Genomic DNA, 10000 nt, shown 5'->3' on the forward strand with positions numbered 1-10000 from the left:
CTCGCGGCTGATCAGTTGTCTCTGTTGCCGTGACGTCACCGCTCTCGGCCAATCAATCGTCTACGTTGCCGTGACGTCACCACTCTCTCAGCCAATCAGGGGCGGATATCAACAGAAATTCTTTTATTAGTATACAGAAATACGAAAAAGAAAATGGATAAGTAAAAATAAAAATAAATACAGAAAGGAGATAAATAGAGGGTAGACAGAGAATACATTAGACAAGATTGAGGAAATCAAAAGAGAGGTATCTTCAGGAAATTATAGAGAAACAGTGAAGATAAATTGGAGTTAGTTGGAGCAAAAAGAAAACGTGGAGTAATAAAAAATTTAAGTAAATATGAAAATAATGTAGTGAACATGTTAAAGTACAGAGAAGTTATGATGAAAGCAACAAGTGATATATATTCTTAAGTTGGAAATACAATAATTTCACATTAATGATAGATATATAAAAAAAATTCAGTATTATGAAGAAAACTGAAACAGGTGGAAGCTGTCATGGGAAGTGCCAATAGGCTGATTGGTGAAAGAAAGACATTAATTGGGGATAGAGCGGTTTGATGGAGAAGGAGAAATTATGGAGCTGTTGTTTAAGATGAAGGAACTTGCGTTAACAAATAAGGAGGCGTTGCCCGAAGTAGTTTTTACTCAAACGAAGTAGCAATAGCAAGTAGCATGCTAGCGAGAAATGCCTAGTTTGCCGCTACCTAAATTTGACATTTGGAAAAAGAATAAAGGCGTAGCCGAAGTAGTTTTTACTCAAACGAAGTAGCAATAGCAAGTAGCATGCTAGCGAGAAATTCCTAGTTTGCCGCTACCTAAATTTGACATTTAGAAAAAGAATAAAGTCGTAACCGAAGTAGTTTTTACTCAAACGAAGTAACGATAGCAAGTAGCATGCTAGCGAGAAATGCCTAGTTTGCCGTCACCTAAACACTTTCAACTAACTGACATACAATTTTGCTCTAGATAAACTTAAATGATTCCAATTAATTGGAGAGGTTTTATCAATCTATCATCCGTTCATCTGCCCAATGAAATCGCCTGAGTTTATCCCAAGAGGTTAGATAGATTAAAAATGGTTGAAGTTTCTGTTGGAGGGAAGAAAAAGGGAGAAGGAAAGAATGATTTATTTGTGAAGGAAATCGGTGTGAGGAGCTGCGACGTACGAATGACGAGGTGAATAAAAACAAAAATACAGGGAGGGAAAGGAAGAAGACTATGAGAGTAGTCATAAAGAAGAGGAAAAGGAAAAAGTGGAAATGGAAAAGAGTGCGAGAAGAAAGAGGAAGTAGAAGAATAGAAGGAGTGTGTGTATCAAAATAAGGTAGAATAGGGAGAGGAGGAAGAAATAAGATAAAGTAATTATAAGGAGGATTTGGAGGTGAAATAGAAGATAAAGAAGGAGGAAGAAGTTGGGAAAGGAAAAAGCAGGAAGAGGAGGAGGAGGAGGAGGAGGAGGAGGAGGAGGAGGAGGAGGAGGAGGACGAGGACGAGGACGAGGACGAGGAGGACGAGGACGAGGACGAGGAGGACGAGGACGAGGAGGACGAGGACGAGGAGGACGAGGAGGAGGAGGAGGAGGAGGAGGAGGAGGAGAAGGAGGAGGAGGAGGAGGAGGAGGAGAGGAAAAAGAAGGAGAATTCAAGGAAGAGGTAGCTTTTGGGTCAGATGACGGGGTCTGATACCGTCGCGGAATAAAGGGTAAAAGCAGTTCTCGAGGTTTGAGTAGACGAGCCAAGAAAACTTTGTCGGCATGAATGATGAAGATATTGAAGGAGAAAGGATACGGTGTGGTTACGTAGTTCTGTTTCTTCGAGTGAAATTTGACCAAGAACATGTTTCTGGAAAATTTCGTGTTTATTCTGCAAAGTCAATATATTTTTTTGTGTGTGTTTCTTATAAGGCTCTAAACATTTCCTTAGCCGATTAAGTAACCAAAATAAAATAATATTGAACTCCCCTGTGACAAAATTTATCTGGTTAAGTCGAAAGTGATAAGAAAATTTGTTTCAAGGAGAGAAATTAAGATGTTGGGAAAGCTGAACTGTAGGATACACATCATTAAAAAGCTGTGAGCGTCGACGTTTCGTCAGAGAAAGATCACGTTCTATCTTAAAACCAACGATACTTATGAAAACAGAAAGAAATAATCTGTAAGAAATTACTCTGTTATTCATAATAGCCACCAAATAGTATGTATGATCTAGATTATCCACGTCTTTACCTTAGAGTTAACTTCCATATATATATATAAAAAGTACTACAAAAAATTGCTGAAGATTATGATCCACAAAACGCTCTCTCCTTCTTTGTTCTAGCATAAAGAATTCAGAGTATTATGAGAAAAATGGTCACTATATTCAACACGGACACTTTGGGAAAAGTTTGCCTCCGAAGACCCTTCCCAGTTTCTTCCTTACCTGCTTCGAAGGTTTCACTGCAAAATCGATGAGCCCTAAAGGGCGCTTAGCCTTTCGTGCATTCGAACACGCAGAATAAACGCCTGGAACGATGTCCAAACTCAAACAAGAATAGGATGCATATGGAATAGATATACTAGTACAATGTAAGTATGAGGACACTCAAAGTATACATTCATATATGTATATGTATACACATATATGCAAAAATGTGCATATATATATATATATATATATATATATATATATGTATATATATGTATATATATATATATGTGTGTGTGTGTGTGTGTGTGTGTGTGTGTGTGTGTGTGTGTGTGTGTGTGTGTGTGTGTGTGTGTGTGTGTGTGTGTGTGTGTGTGTGTGTGTGTGTGTATTCGCTTGGTCTTTGGATCACGTGTTCGACTCGTGATCGACAGCTATTTCCCTCCTGGAAGAGAGCTCAGAGCTCGTAGTCCGATCTATGGGTAATGCTATGACCTTTCACACACACACACCCCCAACTCCCCGCCCACGAGAGTCAGAGTAACGACCCGAAGCGCAGCTGTACCGAAATTAATTTCGGCCCTGGGCAGGATTCGAACCAAGCACTACGCGCACCACCATGCTAGTAGTTCATCGTTCTACCAACTGCGCCAACTGCGCCACCGAGTGTGTGTGTGTGTGTGTGTGTGTGTGTGTGTGTATGTGTGTGTATGTATAAATGTATATATTTGTATATACGGATACACTATATATATATATATATATACATATATATATATATATATATATATATTTATATATATATATATATATATATATATATATATTTATTGAGACATTCTGATGTGTGTGTGTGTGTGTGTGTGTGTGTGTGTGTGTGTGTGTGTGTGTGTGTGTGTGTGTGTGTGTGTGTGTGTGTGTGTGTGTGTGTGTGTGTGTGTGTGTGTGTGTGTGTGTGTGTGTGTGTGTGTGTGTGTGTGTGTGTGTGTGTGTGTGTGTGTGTGTGTGTGTGTGTGTGTGTGTGTGTGTGTAGGCAAATACAGTCTGTGTACAGCAATTCACTTGTAGTATCCTCTCATCGATCTCTCATTACCCGGGCGTCCGTTCCTTCGCACCCTCTCCTCGCCACGAACGACACCCCCTCACCCCCTCCGCACTCCTCTCCATCTCCCCACCTCATCCCCGCCGCCCATCCGCTCGTCCGCCCATCTGTCTGCCTAACCGCCCTCTCCTTGCTCACCTCTGCCGCTGCCTTCAACGCCTCTTGTAGCTGCGTAGTTGTCAATATAGAGGCATGGACACATAACGGTAAATTATTTTTATTTCATGACTTGATTATTGACCACAAAGACAATTAAAAGGATGAACATAGTCTGCTCTTCATATAGAAAGGCCTTTTAATGAAAATAATTTTTTTCCGCTTATAAGTTTGAATCCCTGCATAAACATGATATCTACTGATTAACGCACTGGTAGCTACATATTTTTTTCTTTATTGCTACAGGAAATGTATTTGTATATTTCACCAGAAGATCTGTTTCAGGGAATCTCCTAATCTTAATACAGAACAAATTGAACCCTTATTTCGACAAATTCGTAGGGCGTGTGTGATCATGGTAGGTTTTAAATATAGGTACATTGATTGGGAAACCTTTATACATCAGGATGCTTTCTTTTTTAATGTGGTACAAGGTAGTTCCTTAATACAATTACTGAGCCTTCAAGGGAAGGGAATTCTTTGAAACTACTGTTAAAAAACCAAGACGATATGATAAGAAACTTGAGTAATCTTGGAACCAGTCCAAGCGGTGATAAACTTTACTAGGTCATGACACGGGGCAAATAGGGAAACTCTCAAGTGAGGTCAGTAATGACGTCAATCTGGAGGTCATTAATAAGGTCAGGGTCTAGAGCCTAGGTCATATTGTAGTTTTTATTTGGAAGTTAGCTATTATACTGCCTGCCAGAACGAGAATAAGGAAGAGGAAGGTATGGTTAGGTTTCAAAGTGGAATCAGAGTATATCGCGTTATAGCTGCGGTCTGGGTCCCTTAACCCATTAAACTCCGATGACAAGATGTCTTGTCATTTGGTCAAATAAAACAAAAAATCATAAAACACCAAAATGTTTGATCAAACACCAGAAAAATATGACGTCAGTCCTCGAGGACTGACGTCATATTTTTCTGGTGTTTGATCAAACATTTTGGTGTTTTATGATTTTTTGTTTTATTTGACCAAATGACAAGACATCTTGTCATCGGAGTTTAATGGGTTAAGCCCCAGTGACACCAAGCTTACGACCTGTTTGTGACCACCTTCGACCGAAAATCAAGCGATCGGTCCTCGACACAAAACCTATCCAAGGTGTAACAAAACAAATGTGTTTTGCTATATGTAATGGTGATTTAGCGGGTGATGTAAAGCCTCGGTGGGACTTTCTTGGATTTATTTTCACGTATGAAGATTATGTACAAACTAGTTCCTTAACTTAGACAATCCTCCTGCTTGGTATTTGACCTAGGCAGTCCTAGTGCCTGGTACGTGACCTAGGCACTCCTAGTACCGGGCTTTGACCTCGGCAATCCAATCTCTCGGCGGCGCAGCCGTCGGTAATAAAGGGTGAGGGGTAGGTTTTATGGGTTGTAGTATGCGAGATGTGTTAGTCATCAAATATAGGCATGGTATTAGTTCCGTTATATAGGGATTAGTTGTATGGTTGGTGGGTGTAGTTAATAATAATAATAAAAAAGCAGGAGGGATAATACGCCAAAATTTATGATGGACAGGTTGAAAAATGAGACTGGAATAAAAGGAGGATTTTATGTTAGAATGAAAAGGGGAAAGGGAAAACACACACCTTAGGACTAGGTATAATGAAATGGCTAAACTAGTTAAAAAGAACACGCGCACAGCGAAACGAACCTATGAATTTAAGGTTACAAGACAATCGGGATCTAATCCCACGGCTTCTTTTATTTCTAGAGAACTAAGATTAAGGAAAGGATAGGCCCACTCAAATCTGACTAGAATGTCTTGATAGTTTCGGAGAGAGAGAGAGAGAGAGAGAGAGAGAGAGAGAGAGAGAGAGAGAGAGAGAGAGAGAGAGAGAGAGAGAGAGAGAGAGAGAGAGAGAGAGAGAGAGAAGAGCGGTGGTGTTTAATAAGTATTTTATCTCAGTAACCTAATGAGTTTGATTACCGGGACCCGCCCCGTGCTTCTTGCGTTGGTTCCCGAAAGCCTTGGCCAGGTGGGGAGGTAACCCAACCATCTACCTAAAAGATCAAGTGGCTTGCAGCAACTGACAGCGATTGCTCTACCAGGGGTTTCTCACTTCCCACTTCTTGGGAGTGGGATGGTGAGTTTGAGTTTATTTACAAAAGAGAGCATAGATATGGTATCTGACTGCAACCTAATCTTCATTGGGGATGAGGGAAGTAGACTAGCATCAACATTATCAAGGAAGATGCAGTGAAACAGATTGCTAGAATTAAAGCTACAAAATCCCCGGGTCCTAACGAACGCTTTCCGAGAGTGCTAAAACTGTAAACTTGAAATCTGCGAACAGTTAACGGAATTATTTAGAAAGTCGGTTGAAAATGGATTCGTGCCTATTGCTTGAGGGCAGGAAAACGTTATTTCTGTTGTTAAAAATGGTGTTAAGTATTTCATGCACAGCTTCAGACCAATCAGTTTGAGGTCGGTTATAGAGAAGTTCTTGAATCATAAATAGTAAGTGGTATCAGGGATCATATCGAGAATCGAGATACAGTATGCAAATCGTGTAGATCTGATTGGAGAAACTAAATAATGTATATTCAGATTAATAATGCCATTTCAAGATGTAACAAGCAAAGTGGGATTGTAGATAAATTTGAGTAAATCTAAGACCTTAAAAATGAGCCGCGAGGAAGGCGATGGGAATCTAATAGTAAGTAAGAAGGAAGGAGTAGAACAAGTAGAAGAATTCAGATAGTTAGGGACAACAGTAGCTAACAAAAATTATGTGAAGACTGAAATTTTGATAAGAATTACAGCAGCAAATACATTTTACTTTATTTTCATCTCCATCATGAAGAAGAGAAATGTAAGCAAGAAAATGAAACTGAGATTGCAAAGGATTACAAAGGATTACAAAGGCGGAGCATGCCGACAGGAGACCTTTTGGTCCATATCTAGGTCGGATGCGAAAAAAATCATAATAATAATAAAATAATAAATAAAAAACTATAATAATGTAAATAACAAATAAAATACATAAATAAATGCATAGGTACAGTTAAATAATAAACAAACAGGTAGATAGTAAATAATAATAAATTGACACTATAACTAATGATAATTAAAAATCAGACAGACAAATGATAACAAAACAAAAAGCAAATAATATAAAATAAATTATAATCATTACAGTATCTTGCATAATACAATCATCAGACCAGTGTTTTCACATCCACGTGAAACGTGAAGCATGACCAAATAAATAGAACATCATTTAATAGTCTGATTTTTGATAGGGAGGAGAAGACATAACACTGAATTATGTGAATATACAAACCAAGCGAAGATAGTGGACGTCATCAAGAGAATGAAGCCTCGCTGGACTGGACACGCTGACCGCATGAATGAGAATAGATTGCCAAAGAGCTGAGAGTGGTGGATAGACGCAGACCGTGAGTAAGGCCAAGGAGAAGGTGGATCGATGGAGTTAGGACTGCATTTGCGGAACGAGGTGGAAGAGAAGATTGGTTTAAAGCAGCTCAAAATCGAGATGAATGGCGAGACATGTTAGCGGGCGTGGGTCAGCATGTAGCTCAAGATCGAGCGGAGTAGGCAAGATCATATTGCGAGGGATAATTTGATTCGTGACTCACATCATGGGTTCATCAAGGGTAGGTTGTGTGTAACTAATATTCTATCCTTTTACTCTAATGTCTTCAAGGTGACAGATAGCAAACATAGTTACGATATTCTTTACCTTGGCTTAAGCAAAGGGTTCGACAAGGTGCCCAACCAAAGACTACTAAATAAAATCAAAGCGCATGGCATAAGAGAAAACAGGTGTTTGAATGGATTAGAACATGTATTAGAGACAGAAAACAGTGGGTCACCTTCAACGGTGTAAAAATATATGGAGTAATATTACTAGCGGAGTTCTCCTGGGCTCGGTTTTTGGTCACTTATTGTTCATTGCTAATAAAAGACAATTTGGAGAATGGGGTTAATAGTGATTTAAATTTAATGGGGTAGTATTACTAGTGGAGTTCCCCTGGGCTCGGTTTTTGGTCACTTATTGTTCATTACTAATAAAAACAATTTGGAGAATGGGGCTAATAGTGATGTAAATTTATGGATGACACTAAAATAAGGCGCCATCTTGGGTCTGGGAAAGACGCTGGGATACTGAAGGAAGATCTTAATGAAATGCTTGTATGGTCGATGAAATGGAAAATGGACTTCAATATATCAGAGTGCAATATTAAACGTAGGATTGCACAACCCATCTAGCAGGTATAGCTTAGATAACGCCATACATACATACATACATACATACATACATACATACATACATACATACATACATACATACATACATACATACATACATACATACATACATACATACATACATACATACATACATACATACATACATACATACCCATAAATACATACATACATACATACATACATACATACATACATACATACATACATACATACATACATACAAATATACCAACACACATATCAACATACATATATACATACGTGCATACATACATATGTACATGCAAACATACAAATATACAAATATACAAATATACATACATACACACATACATACACATATACATGCATACATACATACATATATACGTACATACATATGTACATGCAAACATACATATATAGTGCATAAATACATTTACTACAGATATGCGTACAAAAGCTTGTTTAGATACACCTATACGGGGGTACTAATGAGGCAATAATTTGAAATGCTTTGAAATAGGAAAGCAGTCATCGAATAAAGAAATAACTGCGAAATGAGTGGTATGAATATATCACGGTCGAATTCGCATGGATTGTTTGCGAAATAAAGTGTAGAAAAAAAAGGGAAAGAAAAGAACGAGCTTGATAACGAACAGATATCTTAAAGTATGGGTAGGAGAGACAGAGATAAAGAGAATTAAAGAGAAGGAGGAGGAAGAGAGAGGCACAAGGACAGAGGATGCATTTTCCGCAGATCTGTTCTCGTGGCTTGCTGACTTCTTAAACAGTTTCCAAAGAGCTCTGCGTGTGAAAATTGATCGTATTTATGTCAAATCCTCTCCGTTTCGTTCATTCGTATTTTCAACCACGTTCGTACGCACCTCTATTTCACGAGAGCATTCACCGTCATATATCTCATCAACAGCGTATTACTTATACATGGTATCTCTCTTACTAGGTCTACGAACACCGGATCCTAGGATCTTTGACGAACGCCGAAGCCGGAACCGGGAAGAAGCCTTCGAACGCAGACCCCAAACTTCGGTAGTGGTTCCGGGGATTACAAGCGAGATTTTCTTGTGGCGTATTTTTACTCTTTACGGTTGGGGGGCGATTAAAAGAGGGAGTGGGGACCAGGAGTTGGGGGAACCCTCCTGTGTGTTTCCACTATTGTAATTACACACATGAATATTACTAATTTGTTCCAAGTTGCTCAAGACGCCGATCAATCCTGTGTAGTTTGGATGAGATGGAAGGATGGTGGTGGTGGTGGTGGTGGAGGTGGTGGGAGGGGAGGGGAGACTGTTGGAGAAGACCAAACTCTACACAACCGGGATAGAGTTCAGATAGGAATTCGCCATCTAGCCTGTCTAGCTGTGCGCGTGTGCACCCACGCTCATGTACGTGTGTGTGTGTTTACATGTGTGTGTGTGTGTGTGTGTGTGTGTGTGTGTGTGTGTGTGTGTGTGTGTGTGTGTGTGTGTGTGTGTGTGTGTGTATGTGTGTGTGTGTACGTGTGTGTGTGTATGTGTGTGTGTATGTGTGTGATTCACATTGGTCTTGGATCACGTGTTGGACTCGTGATCGACACTTATTTCCCTCCCAGAAGAGAGCTCAGAGCTCGTATGACCGATCTATGGGTAATAATGTGACCTTACACGCATACACACTCACAACTCCCCACCCAGAGAGTTGGAGTAACAATCCGCAGCGTAGAGATACTGAAATTATATCAGCCCTGGGCGGGATTCGATCCCGGACCACCATAGTGGCAGGCGAGAACTATAACCACCGCGCAACGAGGTTGTGTGTGTGTGTGTGTGTGTGTGTGTGTGTGTGTGTGTGTGTGTGTGTGTGTGTGTGTGTGTGTGTGTGTGTGTGTGTGTTTCTATGTACTGTATATGTGTATGTATGTATGTATGTATGTATGTATGTATGTATGTATGTATGTATGTATGTATGTATGTATGTATGTATGTATGTATGTATGTATGTATGTATGTATGTATGTATGTATGTATGTATGTATGTATGTATGTATGTATGTATGTATGTGTCTATGTATGTATGTGTCTATGTATGTATGTATGTATA

Source organism: Oratosquilla oratoria, chromosome 10 (assembly GCF_046742065.1).
Source record: "Oratosquilla oratoria isolate Oo_2021 chromosome 10, ASM4674206v1, whole genome shotgun sequence".
In the NCBI taxonomy this organism is placed as follows: Eukaryota; Metazoa; Arthropoda; class Malacostraca; order Stomatopoda; family Squillidae; genus Oratosquilla; species Oratosquilla oratoria.